The sequence below is a fragment of the Camelus bactrianus genome, chromosome 22 (genome assembly GCF_048773025.1).
Source record: "Camelus bactrianus isolate YW-2024 breed Bactrian camel chromosome 22, ASM4877302v1, whole genome shotgun sequence".
Classification (NCBI taxonomy): Eukaryota; Metazoa; Chordata; class Mammalia; order Artiodactyla; family Camelidae; genus Camelus; species Camelus bactrianus.
This window is the reverse complement of record NC_133560.1, coordinates 9,006,517-9,023,937: the sequence shown is the minus strand read 5'-3', so window position 1 is coordinate 9,023,937 and position 17,421 is coordinate 9,006,517.

Here is a 17,421-nt window from a genome sequence, read left to right as displayed (position 1 = left end):
TATTTTTTAAAATTTTGTATCGAAGTACAGTTGATTTACAACAGGAGCATTTTTTTATTGTAGTAAAATATATATAACATAATATTTATCATTTTAACTATTTTAAGTATATGGTTCCGTGGCATTTAGTATATTCACAATGCTATGTAACCATCACCACCATTTACCCACAGAGCTTTTCATCTTCCCAAACTAAAACTCCATTCCCATTAGATAGTACATCTACATTCCCACCAGCCCCTGGCCCTGCCCCAGCCCCTGGTAACTTGCATTTTACCATTTGTCTGTAGGAGCTTGACAATTCTAGATATCTCATCTAAGTGGAATCCCACAATACTTGTCCTTTTGGGACTGGCTTGTTTCGCTTAGCATAATGTCCCTAAGATTTATCCATGTTGTAGGGTGTGTCAGAATGCCCTTCCTTTTTAAGGCTGAGTAATATTCCATTATGTGGATAAAGCACATTTTCGTGTAACCATTCATCCACTGACGGACCACTGGATTATTTCTACCTCTTGGCTCTGGTGAACCGAGCAGCTAAGACCACAGGTGTACTAGTTTCTGTTCAAGTCTATGAGAAGGTATTTCTTTTTCTTTTTTTTTCTTTTTAACGTTTTTTATTGATTTATAATCATTTTACAATGTTGTGTCAAATTCCAGTGTAGAGCACAATTTTTCAGTTGTACATGAACATATATATATTCATTGTCACATTTTCTTTTCTGTGAGATACCGTAAGACCTTGTATATATTTTCCTGTGCTATACAGTATAATCTTGTTTATGTACTCTACATTTTGAAATCCCAGTCTATCTCTTCCCACCCCCCGCCCCCTTGGCAACCACAAGTTTGTATTCTATGTCTGTGAGTCTGTTTCTGTTTTGTATTTATGCTTTGTTTGTTTGTTTGTTTTTAGATTCCATATATTAGCGATCTCATATGGTATTTTTCTTTCTCTTTCTGGCTTACTTCACTTAGAATGACATTCTCCAGGAGCATCCATGTTGCTACAAATGGCGTTATGTTGTATTTTTTTATGGCTGAGTAGTATTCCATTGTATAAATATACCACCTCTTCTTTATCCAGTCATCTGTTGATGGACATTTAGGCTGTTTCCATGTCTTGGCTATTGTAAATAATGCTGCTATGAACATTGGGGTGCAGGTGTCATCCTGAAGTAGGGTTCCTTCTGTATACATGCCCAGGAGTGGGATTCCTGGGTCATATGGTAAGTCTATTACTAGTCTTTTGAGGAATCTCCATACTGTTTTCCACAGTGGCTTCACCAAACTGCATTCCCACCAGCAGTGAAGGAGGTTTCCCTTTTCTCCACAGCCTCTCCAGCATTTGTCATTTGTGGATTTTTGAATGATGGCCATTCTGACTGGTGTGAGATGATACCTCATTGTAGTTTTGATTTGGATTTCTCTGGTAATTAGTGATATTGAGCATTTTTTCATGTGCCTATTGATCATTTGTATGTCTTCCTTGGAGAATTGCTTGTTTAGGTCTTCTGCCCATTTTTGGATTGCGTTGTTTATTTTTTTCTTATTAAGTTGTATGAGCTGCTTATATATTCTGGAGATCAAGCCTTTGTTGGTTTCATTTGCGAAAATTTTTTCCCATTCCGTAGGTTGTCTTTTTGTTTTACGAGAAGGTATTTCTTGAAGCAAGCAACTAAGATTTTTTTTCTTGTTCTTAGTATTGTTTACCATGGCATCATGAACATAGGCACAGTCCCAGAATTGTTTACTACACAAACAAGGAATTACTGTGACCCATTTTTCAGGTCAGACTGTGCTTGGGGATGATCCTCGCAGCTGCAGCATTGTGGGGTTGGTCTCTGGAACAACTCTTCCCGCTGCAAACCATTTTTTAAAAGTGAGAGTAACCTTTCTCCTATTCTTTAGCGTTCAAGAACAACCATGTAGTCCCGACGTACCCGAAGGCCACCAAAATGCAAGAGTGGGAGCCTGGGCGTGGCTCACTTTGCTTGAAGCCCTGAGCGCAGGTGCCAGGTCATCGGGACATTTGGAAACACGGCTCTCGACGTCTGTCCCAGGCCCTGGCTGAAGCCAACGGCTCTAAATGGGTGCGTCAGGTTGGCCGCAGCTGCCAAACGGAGGCTCTTTATTTATTTATTTAATTTATCTTCACATGAAAACTATTTTTATTGCCTTGCTGCATAGTTGAAAGTAGCTTACCACAGATGTAGGAAACGCTACTCTGGCATCTGTGTTGAGAAGCGTAAATGCAGGGAGCAAAGTGGTTGTTTTCTGTTTTACTTCAGGAAACATTTAGTTATAAGTAGAGCCGTGCACCGAGCTTAGAAGAGTGACGTAGGGTGGATTCCTCGCTAGTCAATCACTTTATTGAATCAACGAAGCTAAATCTAATTTCCTAGATTCACCTTAGCGATAGAAAATCTCAGCAGGTGCCCTTTAGGTTCCAGTTCACCTTCGTTTTCTTTTTGATTTCTGCTCATTTCCACACCAGTCTTTCCCCTTCTGGAGGTTACGTAGAATGTTCCAATCTGGCACCCCACCTCCTGCTGGTTTCTCATCGGTGAGGGTGGGAGGGATGGAGAGCGGGCCTGCATTGTCAGCATCCAAAACATTAAAAGCTGCCACACATTTCCTCAGGCCCCTGCACCATCAGGTTCCTTGGTTTGAGAAGCTCTTTGCCAAATCTTTTGAGTGGCTGCTTCCTGATCATACAGGTTTCAGTCAAATGTTAATCCTCTCTGACTATCCTATTTCATATTGCCTTCCTCCCACGACCAAAGGGAGGCTTTTTAAAATGATTTTTACTGGAGACTCAGGTTTCCCTTGGCCCATAGCCTTTTCCAATCATTTGCAGTCATTCTCAATTTTCTGGAACACATCCTGGGATCTAAAGGCAGAACCTTTTTGGCTAAGAAGCATCGTCAAGTTTCAATGTCTAATGAACTTATCCCTGAAATGAGTAAGTCTAAGCTTTCTCTTTTCTAAGACCCATTCGTGGGTCAGGAGCCACGATGTTGTACCCTGTCTGGAAGCACCGACTGAAGTTCTATCACAAGAAATATTTCTCTGGCTCTTACTGCCTGCCAATCACTTGTGTTTGCAGAAGATGCAAAGATGGAGCTGCCAACAGGTAGCCTACAATATGAGCCGTATGCCAATATCCCTTATGTTACTAATTCCCACTCTTTCCATGCGCAACCCACACAGTGGTTGCCTCCAAGTCAGTGGGTCTTAAGTGAGGACACTTTGCAATGCTGGGAAGTGTTTTTGTGGTTACAGCTTGGAGGGGTTGGTGCTCCTGGCTGCTGGTGGGTAGGGGTCAGAGATGGTGTAAACACACCCTTACAATACACAGAACAAGCCCCGACAGCAAAGAATTTTCTGGCCCCAAATGCCCATAGTGCCAAGGCTAAGTCCTGCTCTGTCCCTATCCCTATGCCTTTATATCCAGGTGGAATAAAAGTTGCTAACATCACAGAGAACTCTACACTCCAGGTGCTGGAATTGTATTTAGCCCTAACCCCAACCCTGCCATCTTCAATCCTCAAGCACAGATAAAGAAATGGAACCTTTAAATAAATTGTCCCAAGTCCTACAGCTAGACCATGAGAGAGCTGGGGTTGGCACAGAGAATCCAGACCATCTGCCTCACTGCAACTGGGTCGTAGGGAAGGTACCGCGGTCCACTTCTGTCAGCATGACCAGGTTGGTTGTTCCAGAAAACTTCTGCCTGGCAGAGATGACCAGCTTCATTTTTTGCTTCAAGATATTCCTACAGATCAAGTTATTGAAGGCAGCCCTGGACCGGTCACCAACCGACAGTCTGCTTGTCAAGCCTCGCTTGACTGCTTTCACCGTTGTGTTGTGTTCGCCAATCCTAAACTGTGGGAGCATCAACTTTGTGCGCCTCAAACCAGATCCCTGTCTTTGAAAAAAGCATTAGACCACTTAAGCCCAGACCCTGAGGTCCTATAATTATCCTTCTGCTAATGTCCCTCTCTGAGGCGTGACTAAGACCCTGACAGCGAGGTCAGATAAATTAAGCTTTGCCTCCACAAGTTTCCAGTGGTATTTTGGGGAGTTCAGTAGCACCCAAGTTGTCTAAACCCAAAGCCGTCCATTTGTTGCCATTAGTTGTGCCATTTTCTAGTGGTTTTGGGTTTTTTAGAAGAATTATCATAAATGTTTTTTACTGAAGTGTTTTGTGGTTGCTTCCCAAAGAAACAAGATGAGACAGTCCAGGGGCTGTCGGTTAAAGTGGAGGGTTGGCGTTTCAGCATCTCGAAGGGATACCATGAAAGAAGCTAAGTGAAGAACACAGGTCACGTCTGACGGTAACTCACCAGAAAATTCAGGTCCATCTGGCTTCTCCCAGAGAAACAGACATACACGAGGCCAAGCCAGTGAAAAGTGTGCAGCGTGGCAGGATTCGCCAGACCGGCCCCCTGCAGCAGGTCTCAGCCCGCCCCGGTCCTGGACGCCATGCTGCCTGCGCCGAGCGCGTCACAACCGGGCCACCTGAGGACAGACTGCAGGGGTGGGAGTCTGTTCACTTTTGTGACTACCTGCTGTCGTGGTCACATCAGGTACCACTAACACCATCCCCCAAAAGAAGATCACATGGCCACATCACTTGGGCTGGAAAGGTTAGCAAGACAGCTCAAGCTTTGTTCCTCTCTCTTCAGTCCGGATGCTAATAAACTCCAAAAGACTTCATGGTTGAGTTGAGAATTTGGACCAACGGTGCTCCTTCACAAACATCCTAAGACAGTTCTATTTTTCCCTTAAATAAGGTAATACTATACATATCATCCTGTGATTTGCTTAAATTTTTAAAAAATATATTGTGAGCATTTTTATTGTGAGTTAATATAGAGCCATCTTATCTCCCTCTGACTGGCTATATAATATTTAATTGCATTGATATACATACCTTAATTGATTTAGCCAGTTCTTTATAGATAGAAATGTAGGTTGCCTTCACTTCTTTAAAATTATAAATAATACCACAGTGTAACTCAACTTTGGGCTCACGTTTGAGTATTTCTATAGCTTTTCATCTCCATAAGTACAATTGCCAGAGCAATGTCCTGTGAATTTTAAATTTGAGTTGAAATTTATAAAATGTCCTCCAAATTGTACAATTTAGCAGTCGGGGATGAGAATGTTTCCCCACATTCTTCTCAGTACTTGACAAATTGGAGACACAGCCCCAGCTTGGCTCCAGCTGACTGTCGCCATGTGGGAACTGATTTTTGCCTGGTGGCAAGATTTAAGTCTTCCGATTTTTTTTCAGAAGAAGCAGCAATTCAGACACTTAAAGTAAAATCTCCCAATTTTTTTTAATGTCAACTAATTCGTTTTTAAATAAACACTCTCTGCAATCCATTTTCAGCTCAAACGCCACTAATTTCCAATTTCTGGGGGAGCTGATCTCAGAGGCACCTTTCTCCTCTGACCAGACAGAGGCTAAGCCACTGCAAGGCAGTGAATTCAGCGCCCAAGTGTACAGTTTGGAGCAGTTGTTTCCTTAGGAGATGTAATTACAGCCATTCCAGAGTTGAATCTGTCTCTGAGGTTGGGTTGAGTACCTCCAGTGGATTTATAACTCATAACTAAGGTCATATTTCTAGAATATTCCTCTATAGCCTGAGGAGCTGGGAGCAGGCAACCCAGATGGAAGGAGGGCCACCACCCGCAGCCACTGACTGTCCTGCATGAGCAATTAAGACCCTGTAGAAATACACCAGAAATGAACGCAATGTTGTAAATCAACTATACTTCGATTTAAAAAAAAGACCCTGCTGAAAAATAGAGTAAAGAGGAGGCCTGCCAGCAGGCTGTTTGTTGGCGGACCCAGGGGTCCCCCTTGACCTCCAGACGTCTTAGCAGCACCTGAAAACATCAGCGTGTCCTGAATTGAACTCGCTGCAATTGCTCCTGAATCTATCCTAGAAATGTCACCATCATGTGACCATTGCGACAGATGTCACCATCTGAATGACACTTAGAATGTCACCGTCATCCAGCCAGAATGAAAAGGCTGTGCTAAGATGCTTCACGCCTCCATGCGTGCGCACGGCTGGAGAACACCTGCTTTACCTTCAAGGCAGAAGTCAAGTGCTGTCTTCTCCACGGTGCTTCCCCTAAACTGTATTGGTGGCATTACTTTCTCCCCCTCGTTTTCCCTCAGCATTTTTGCCAGTCCTCTTAAAATATCTACCCCGCTGTAGCACGGTGTTCCTCTACCTCTTGGTCTTCATAACTAGAGAGTAAGCTCCTCCAGGAAGCCTTCTATCTGATTCATCTGTGTACGCCTGATAGCTGACCCACAGTAGGCACACAGCAAGTGCTTGTAGAAAAAATAAATCTGTAGGGACCATTTTAAAGTGTGTCCACCAATTCCCTGACAGCCCTTCGGTGACCAGGTGGCACCTGTGCTCCTTCTCCTAAAACTGGATGGGCTTTTGTGACTATTTCAACCCATAGAATGTGGCAGAAGTAAAGTTACATGACTTCTGATGCGCATCATAGAAAGCGATGCAGCATTGACCTTGCTCAGTGGAACATTCGCTTTACCATGCACACAGTTCAAGTGCCGTGAGACCACCATGCTGCGAGGAAGTCTAACGTAGCCCATGCAGAGAGGCCACATAGAGAGGTTCTGAAACTAATGGGGAGAGTGGAGAGAGAGATACAGTTAACCCCTAATTGCTTCAATCCACTGCTGTCCCAAAGCTGGTCACCATCAGACTAAAATTGCATGAAACATTTTGATCCCAAACTGCCCAGCTGAGGTTTTTCGGAATTTCTGACCCACAAAATCCATGAAAGATAGTAAAATGACTGTTGTTCTTTGAGCCACCAGCATTGGTGGTAAGTAACTTAAGAGATTAGAGAAACAGAACACTGTACCTGCAGGTGGAGTGCTGTGTGATGGCTTTGAGACTGCGTGGTGAGTGGAAGCTGGAAGGGTCTTGAGAAGTCTCATAGCAGAAGCCTTGAGGCTACTAGTGAGGGCTTAAATGAAGGTTGGGAGAATGTTATTGGAAGGTAAAGGAAAGGAGACCCTTGCTACATAGTGGTGGAAAGTGTAGCAACACTGGTACCTGTTACCCACGGTAATGTGGAATATGGAAACATACGTAATAAACCTGGTGATGTAGCTGGGGAGATTTCAGGGTAGAATGTCAAAGGCACCCCCTGACTTCTAGCTGCCTGTAGTGAAATGTGAAAGGAGAGAGATGAGTCAAAGAACAAACTATTTGATTTTTAAGTAGATTTTTGGAGAAAACATAGAGGGATCAAGACAGTCTTTCCATCTAGCAAAGGGTTCGCAAGGAAATAAAAGACCACAGGAAAAAGATCAAATCCAGGGTGCTGTGAAGAACATGTAGCCTCAGAGTAAAGATGAAGCTAAGGATATGACTGTGAAATCTTTTGTTAGGATCCACACTCCCCCCGCAAAAAAAGTCTAACATTGTGACTTATAGACCTTTTCAGACAGACAGATAAATATTCTCTTAAGGATTTTATGGGTATGCTTTGCAAACCCTCTTTATTAAATAGTAGACAACAGAACTTCTAAGAATTTTAAGGCAATTATCCCACAACTGCTTCACAGAAAGCCTAAAGTAGGGAGAGACTTTTCTAGAAGATATTTGTGGCCTCTATCTAATGGAGTGGATTATAATTTAGCACACAGGAAACCCACAAAGTGTTTAAGGGAATTGCATCTTCCTGGAATGAAAGGGGCAGAGGCAACACAAGAAGTATAGAGATTGATTATTTATTTATTTATTTATTTATTTATTTATTTATTTATTTATTTATTTATTTATTTATTTTTAATTTTGTAAATTGAAGTACAGTCAGTTACAATGTGTCAGTTTCTGGTGTACAGCAGTGTCCCCATCATGTATATACATACATATATTCATTTTCATATTTAAGGAAAGAGGTATTTGGTTCTCCAATCTTTTCTGCATAGGAAGCAGCCTGAAAAGATGAGCCTTTTCTTAGAGAAAAGGGAAGGTAACTCATCAGAGTCAAGAACTCAGTAGTCAAAGCCAAGGATTAAGGAGAACAACTCCCAGGGAATAGGACCAAGCCCTAGTCAACAAGCCTGAGCTGAGACATGCAGTAGACTATGTGCCTCGTCTTTGCCCCATTTTTGAATGGAAGTATTTATTGTGGTTATCCTGTGCCTGTCCTCCCCGTTGTATCTGGGGCAGGGTTTCAGATAATTTGTCTTCTCAGATCACAGCTCTTTAGATTGAGAAGAACCACATGTGAGAGTCCTCATCGGCCCCTGGATCTGATATAGTGGTTGTAATCCTGGACCTTGAGCCTGAGCCTGATGCCAGAATAGGGTGAAACTTCTGGGGGCAAGGGGATCTTGGGAGCAGGTGAGTGTATTTTGCATATGGGAGAAATGTAAATGATTTGTGCTTAAAGGGAAGACTGTGGTCAGTTTAAAATATATCTTCTAGCTCTTTGATACTCTTCCCGTTGAGAAGTAGGATCTATGTCCCTTCCCCTTTAAATCAGGTGGGCCTCTGCAACTCTTTCGGGGTGAAAATGACACTGTGACTTTTGACACTGGAGGATAAAAACAATGCAAACTTCTACCTTCGTTGCTGGAACACTCCCTCTTGAAGCCATGATGTAAAAGCAGTTCCATTGCCCTGAGGACAACATGCTACGAGAGAGCCCAACCTAGCCTACAGAGAGACCACCACACAGAGAGACCATATGGTGAGGCCTTGGGGACCCATGACGAGAGAGAGAGAAAGAGAGAGATCCAAGGTCAGCTCCCAGCTGCCTCAGACCTGCCACGGTTCCAGCTTAGTCATCTAACTGCAACCAGAGAGAAATCCTTGCCTTAACAGTTCATCTGAGCCCATACTGACTTCCCGACCCATAGAAACCATGAGAGATAATAAACTGTTACTGTTTCAAGTCATTACATTTTGGGGCAACTTGTTGCCTTAGTGATGGATGAACTGCGACACCTGCTTTATAAGACATGGGCTGATAGAGAGGATGGCCTATCCCTAGTTAAGAGAATGACCTTGCATCTGCAGAATTAAGTCCAAAAACCATGATATTTACAGATTTTATTTAACAGCAAAGGGAAACATTTATTTTTGTTGTAAACAAGATGCTGTCAAGCTTAGTTTTGGAGAATTGCATGGGATCTGAGCAGAAAGGCCTGGCCTGTGTTTCCATATGGTACATTCAAGATGACTTTTCTATTATTTGATGCCTTGAGGCCATACCTCAACATTTGACTTTCTTCCTCTGTCTCACCTTTGACTCAAACATTTCTTCTTTCTGTCTAAAGCATAAGACATACTTGCAGTACAAAGCTAAGTTGCTACTAGAGCAATGGAAAAACTAGCAATTCAAAGAAAGAAAAAAAAATTAGTCAATATTAAATATTTTTAATGAAGGCTTGGCTATTTTGGCATACTAGAAATGATGCAATGTTGACCATGGATTTTTTTCACGAGGCTTATTTGAGTACCAAGTGGTTTATGTGAAACTAAAAGTTATAAAAATGAATGCTAGTGGTTTTTTTCTGGTAATGGAATTATAGGTGATTTTTCTTTTTATCTTTGCTTTTCTCCATGTTTTAATACTTTTCACAATGAAACTTATATTAATCACTAGGAAGAAAACCCCACATTTTGACCCTGGAATTAGTATGGCATTGTTCAATAACACACGAAAAGCATAGACTATAAAGAAAGAAGATTGATAAACTCCATGGTATTAAAACTAAGATCTGTGATCAAAAACTTCCATGAAGTGAAAATGGAAACCACAAATGGAGAGGAATGTATAAATAACAAAGGACTGATATCCAAAATGTATAAAGAATGCTCTCCAATCAGTAACAAAAGGAAACGAATCCAGTTGGAAAATAAGCAAGAGACATGAAAAGATATTTCATTAAAGAGGAAGATAAAATGGCCAATAGACGGTGCCCATGCTGTTGGGAGGAAGACTCGTTCAGCCACTTTGGAAAACATTAAGACACTGTGGAGTAAAGTTGACAATTGTCACTCCTTCCCAGCTGGATATTTTCCATCTGCCTTTCCAGACCCATCCTCCTGTCTCCTCCCCACTGTCCTGTGCCAGGGAGGCTGTCTCATATAGAGCACATTGAAGTCTGCCTCTTGCTTTCAGTTGGGTCAGAGGGAGAGTTCTGGTCCCAGTGGAAGGTGAGCTCTGGTCTTTTCCTTCTGTGAATTCCCATTCTCAAGCCCACGTTGTGCGTGTGTCTTTAACGTGTATAGTGGCTTCCATTTTGCTCATGCTTAAGAAGATGAGTCCCTTTAATCTGCACAGGTCAGACAGAAGGTCTTGTCTATTTCTCTCTTGGAACTCAAAGGACCCACTTGGAGTAAAGAAAGGTGGAAAATAAAGAAACAACAGCAACAAAAGAACCAGTTTTAGAAAGAGAAAATCCATCTTTCTGAGCTTCATTTTGGGTTAAGATTCTAGCCACAGGAAAAGATAACTGAGTAGACATTAATGTTCAAAGCACTGTCTAATTCTGGCTGGCAACGGTATTTAATTATAATTTTTGAAGAGGAAAAACACTTAAAGAGACGGGCAGGTTAATAGGATGCTAATTCCATAAGGCGAGAATTTTAGAATGTTGATGGGGAAGTTGCCACATTAGAAGGCAATTTCTTTCAGGCTAAAATCAATAGACAATTTGCAGGTTAAGGTGGAAGTGCTTTGTAAACTGTAACGAATGAGGCTCTTGTAAGAGATAAGCTCTATTATCAGATTAGAAGTTGAAAGTTTGGAGGAGGGAAATTCCACCTCTTCTCCCCATCTTCTCCCTCTCTGTTTTCCTCTTCTTACATCAGCTCTTCCAAAGAAGGAAAAGTGACCAGTTCGACTTCTTAGAGATGAAAACTTTTTTTTTTTCAGAAATGGATAAGTTGACCCTAAAATTCATATAAAAATGCAAGAGCCAAAACCTCTCGGAAAAAGTAAAACAAAGTCCTCCCCAATTTTAAAACATACTAAAAACTGCAGTAATCTAAAGAGTGTGGTGACGGGATAGCTATAGACATAAAGAGCCATGGAAAAGGATTGAAAGTCCAGACATAAACCCATACACCAAAGGCCGATTGGTTTTCAGCAAGAGCACCAAGACTATTTAATGGGGAAAGAAATGATCTTTTCAACAAAAGATGCTGGGGCAAGTCTACATCCACATAAGAAAGAAAGCACGAAGTTGGACCCTTACCTCACACCACACAAAAACTAACTCTAAATGGACCAAAGATCTTAATGTAAGAGTCACAACTATAAATCGCTCAGAAGAAAACATAGGTGTAAATCTTTGTGAGCTTGGATTAGACAAAATTTTATTAGATATGATGCAAAGCATAAAAATAAAGAAACCAGACCTTATCAAAATTGAAAACTTTGTCAAAGGGCACTATCAACCCGTGGAAAGACAACATGCAGAGTGGGGGAAACTATTTTCAAGAATATATCTGATCAGGGTCTACCATTCAGAATACTTAAAGGACTCTCACAATTCAACAATAAAAAGACAAGTACTGTGACTTGAATAGACATTCCCCCCCCCCAAAGACACATAAAAGGCCAATAGATGCACGAAAGGATGCCAAAGATCATTACTTACTGGGGAAACGCAAGTCAAAACCACAATGAGATACTCCACACTCACTAGGATGGTTATCATAACAATTGTTTTTAACGAAATGGAAAATAACAAGTATTGATGAAGATTGGAGGAATTAGAACTCTCATACGTTGCTCATGGGAATGGAAAATGGCACAGATGCACTGTAAAACTGTCAGTTCCTCAAAAATTTAGACATAGAGTTGCCATATGACCCGGCAATTTCGCTCCGAGGTATATATCCGAAAGAACTGAAACATACATTCAACACAGAAACTTCTACATGGATATTCATAGCATTATTCATGATAATCTAAAACTGGGAAGGACCAAAGAGTCCATCAATGATGAATGGCTAGAAAAATATGGTATATCCTTACCATAGAATAATACTCAGCACACAAAAATGTAATAAAGTACTGACATATGCTGATATGTGGATAAGCTTTGTAAACATTCTGCTAAATGAAAGAAATCAGACACAAAAGATCCTGTATTGTATGAGTCCATTTATATCAAAAGTCTAAGGTAAATCCATATGGTTATAAATTGTCAGGAGTTAGAGGATCAGGAAATGAGGAGTGACTGCTGATGGGTAGGGGATTACTTTTGGTGGTGATTAGTGGTAATGTTTGCCCAAACTTGCCCAAACTTGTGAATATGCTAAAGATAACTGAACGGTATACTTAATTTTTTCATTTTTATGATATGTGATTTTTTATAGGTAAATATGATCATGATTTTTATGATGTGTCATTCTGCCCAATTAAAAATATTTTTTTATGATTTTACCTTCACATATTTAGTTTACTGATTCTGTATATCTGTGCCTGTTCATTTAACACCGATTTGTCAAATGCTGTCCATGTGTCTGACACCAGTATCAGGACGTTGAGGACAAAAGAGCATGGCCTCCGCCTTCAGAATCTATTTAGAGGAGGGAATGGGCCCTGGGGGAGGTGGTGATCTGTGTGAGGGCTGCAGGAATGAGTAGCAACATTCAAAGCGAAAAGCCCAGGAAAGTGCTTTTGGTGGGAGGAGAGCTCTGGCCTTGGAGTGGAACTGCCCTTGTGGGCTGGATGACAGTTACCCAGTTATTTAGTGTCTCTCGGTCTCTGCTGCCCTGTTCTTTCTGTTTTCCGTCCTTGTCGCCAATGGGCATATGCATTTCTGCTTCCCCGAGATTTACCAAGAGAGGACACATGGGGGTCCTTCGGCACCATGCCTAGTTACACACAATGTCCTGTGTGTATTCATCTGATTTAAGGGGAAAACTGGCTTATAGGGAAGAAAGGTCAAGGATTGTCAGAGTGTCACTTTCTTTGTGTGATTCTCATCAAAATTCAGATTCTCAGGAGAGGCACCCAGCTGGCCTTTCTTAGGTCAGGGGCCATTTTTGGCCAGCAAGGGTGCACATCTTGGTTAATAATTCCACTAAGACCCAAGACCATATCCAGGAGGGGAAATTGGATGCTCTAAAGGAATATGGTCAGTTAGCAAAAGGAAGATGGAAGACAGAAACTCTAACGTCCCTTTGTAACCCTCCAACCACACATTCCCCGGAAGCCTTAACCACCCTGGCCTCACAGAACCATGTGCATAATTCTTTCTTTCCATTCCTATGCCTATGAAATCCACACAGCAACTCCCAAACCAGCATCCTTCCTCAGCACTCTTTGCTGATTAAATGGTGTAATGAATGTGAAAGCCTTTTGCAAATTGCAAAGCAGGTTACAAATGTGAGTTATTATTACCACTTACAGCGAGACTCTGCTGCCTGTAGAGAGCAGGGTTGAGCTGGGGAGAGAGGCCTTAGGGGCCCAGTGAAGCTTCTGCTGGCAGGCTTATTGGATTTCAATGCGAAAGAAAATGTTTCTTTGGGTTTCTGGCTTATAAATAGCTGGCTCCCCTGCTAATTAAATAAACAACTTCCTAAACAGACTTTCAGCTAGAATTACCTTGTGCTCCAAGCCTCAAATGAATGAAAAAGAAACAGGGAGGGTCAAGGGACCTCAATGACCAGAGGGACAGGTAGCGAAGAATTCTACTTATTGCCCATCCCCTTCCTCACTAACCCACCCCTTTCCCAGGGGTGAACCCTTATTGGACAGAGGCTGTCATCCTCATCACAGTGATTGGCTCAGAGATGGCAGAAACCCAGCTCAAGCCAATCAGAACAAAGCTTTCTCTTGGGAACAATGGTCATTTCAGGCACAAGCAAGTGATCCACGTTGGTCCAAAAAAGGTGAAGCCTAGTACTTTTGTTTAATAACTGGGAAGAAGGAAATATCCTTCTTTCCTGGAATGTGCATGTGAAGTCTGGAACACTCCAACTATTGGCACTGCATCTTCTTTTTAAAGGATTATTAATTAAAGGAGGGGCACAAATCAAAAGATGTCACCTTTGAAACATGTTCTGTCTCCCTCCTGCTGGGTATCAGGTCCTTTGAAAAGACTTTGAACAGATGACATGATTTCTCTGTAACTTGTAGTTATTAAAATACATTCCGGTCCATTTAAAACCTCTAATATAATGTGTGATTCAAAATTATCCCCCACCTTCAACTCATGCCAGGCCTGGGGCTTACGGACCTTAAGATGAGGATGAAGGCGTGGTCTGTACTTTGGTTTGTCCTCTCTCTTTATATGGAGCTGGGGAACAGGCAAGCGGAGGGACAGAAGCAGAGAGCAGGCAGGAAGAAAGAAACTTGCGCTGTTATTCCCACTGTAGGTGGCTAGCCTGCCAGAAGAAAGGGAGAAATTGATTGGCACACAGGACTAGACATTTTAACTACTGTAATAAGATTGTTTGAGCAATCAGATTGATCAAAGGAACTTAATCATCTAAGAGCACCCAGAAAAATGTCTTGGAGACTGTCCTAAATTTCCTCCAGGGGCAAGGAGAGAACTTGCCTTAAAAGATAAATTTAAAGGGACGTCACAGATAGAACTAAATTTGCGCTCTGCTGTTATCCTCCCGAATCAAGCTTGTTTCATAAATTGGTGGCTATTAATAATAGCAAGCATGTGTCTACTCTGGGGACACACCGCCAAATGATGCACGTTTGTGATCTCATTTAATCCTCAGCCTACCCTGTGAAATGTGCATTTGTAGCCTCATTTTGCAGATAAGCATTCAGAGGTTCAGAGAAGTTAAGTACCATGCCCAGCTAGCATTTGCCAGATATGGGATTTAAATTCAGATCATATTGACTGTGCTTTTGACATTGTCTTTTTTTATCAAATCAGCCGTGCCCCACCTCACGGCTCGAAGGGGACATGTTCTTTGTCATGGAACAAAAAATGACGAACCCACAAGTGCTCTCAGTGTTTCGTCTTCCACCTGCCACTAAAGACAGCAGTGGTCCCCTCCCCTCTTCTATCTTTGCTTCATGGTATTAACTTTGATTGTTCACGGTCGGAGCAGGGAAAGGAATACAGACTATGGATGAGGAGTGAAGAGAGCAAGAGAGACAGAATAGAGTGAGAAAGGGCAGAAGGAGGTGCTTTTTGGAGAAGCTGGGAGCAGGACGTCAGGAAGCAGGCTGCAGAATGTAGGACCAAAGAGGAAACTTTGACAGGTGCTACTGCACGGCGCCAGAGAAACAAGTAAATGACTTGGGTCACACTGGAAATGGTTTTTCACTGCTGGACTTTGTCTGTTGAACTGAGACCCTGCTTAGAGATCGGGAGCTTGGGTCACAGCTTGATAAACATTTTGTCAACAAGAAGTAGGACCATGTGTGCAAATAATCATGTCCCTTCACAGCTGAACGGAAATTGACACCTTGCTAAGAACTTTAACAGACATGCTCACTTTTATTCCTCATGCAAACCTGTGAGATCAATAACATTCTACTCATTTTGTTGGTTAATCAATACTGCATTATTAAAGAAACTCTGCAGAAAACTAGGCAGCCCCTGGAAGTAAGAAAATGTTCTCCCCAAGAGGGGTGGGGACATAATGATGGGTGGCTTTTCTGCAATGTCTTAGGGGTAGTTTTTCCTACCCAAAATGTTAATAAAACCGCTACTATTTACTGAGCCCTACTGGGTACAGGACATGCATTATCTCATTTAACAGACCCTGGAACTTTCCAGAGGAGATATGGCTCATGTTCCCTCTGTACAGATGAGCAAATTGAGATTCCAAGATGGTAAGTGAATTAGTTTCCAGGGGGTCACCGCAACTCAGTACCACAGACTGGTGGCTCTAACAACAGAAATGTATTGTCTCCTGGTTCTGGAGCTTAGAAGTCTGAAATCAAGGTGTTGATGGGCTGTTTCCCTGAGGATTATGGAGGAGCATCTGTTCCATGCTGCTCTCCTAGCCTCTGGCTGCCTTGGGATTTCCTCGGCTGTAGATGTCATTCTCTCTGTATTCATATGATCTTCCCTGGGTATATGTCTGTGTCCAAATTTCCCTTTTTCATGATGCCAAGCATAGTAGATTAATACCCATCTGAAAACCTTAACTTGATCTAAACTTGATTGTCTGCAAAGGACTCTTAACTTCCAAATAAGCTCATGTCCATAGGTACCGGGGTTAGGACTTGAATATCTTTTTCAGGAGGAGTTGGAGGCACACAGTTCAACCCATAATAGTAAATAACCAGCTCGTGGCCCCAGGACACATGTCATAGTGGACATGAGCAGTATTGGATTCAAACTGTGGCTCCCACAACATATCAGCTGTGTGACCTTTGGTACATGACTTCATCTATCTATTTCTGCCTCAGTTTTTGCATCTGTTAAATGGGAATAATAATAATATCTATTGATAGGATTGTTGCCAGAATCAACTAAGACCGAGAGTGGAAAGTAACTGGCACACAGTTAGTGTCTGAAACTTTCAACTCCAAGCTCTGTTCTACGTGAACATCTCTGGGCTGTCACCTGCCTCAGCTTCCCTCCTTCCTGAAGGAGGCAAGGAAGAAGAAAAGGATCAGCCAGCCAACTCACTTCCTATAGACTCAGCCCCAGCTACTGATTCTCTCGCTTAATTTTCCAAAGGGCTGAAATTGCAAAGCAGTTTCCATATTGATTTATGAGATGAAACGAGCACTTCGGAGCACTGAAAAGGTGGCTTTATAATAACCATCAAGTATATGAGAGGTAATTTTATGCAGGCAGGAGGCCAAACTTTTTACACTTTTACTGGGGATGAGATAGAGGAAAATGGGCTCATATTCCTCCAGGAGAAATTTAATATTACAGGTCTTGCTTGTATTATTTGCCTTGGGCAAGCCTGAGAATGAAATGGAATTGGTTATTCATGTCATTTCACCTCTCCTTTCAGCTGTTGTCAGAAATCCACTTTTCTCCAGCTTCCCAAGAGCATAGCCAACTTTGAGCAGACAAATAAACCATTTCTTCCAGTTAGCATTCACAAATATTTAGAGAACTCACTGTGTTCAAGTAGGCTAGCTGCTGTACCAAACTGTTCCAAAAACTCAGTGGCTTCATCCAATACAAATTTATTTCTTTTTCAGCAAATGTCCAACATGAGTGTCCCTGGTGAAGCTGTTTCTCAAGGAAGTTCTCCACCAAGTGGCAAACTCAGAGACCCCCAAACCCCTCCATCCTTGGGGCCTTCAAAATTCTCTCCATGCAGACAGAAGATGAGAAGACACGAAGGATTGTGCTCTGGAGGGTCGAGTGGACCAGCCGTGAACATGGTGACATCCCTTCTGATCACATTCCATTGGCCAGAACTCAGTCACATGACCTTGCCTACC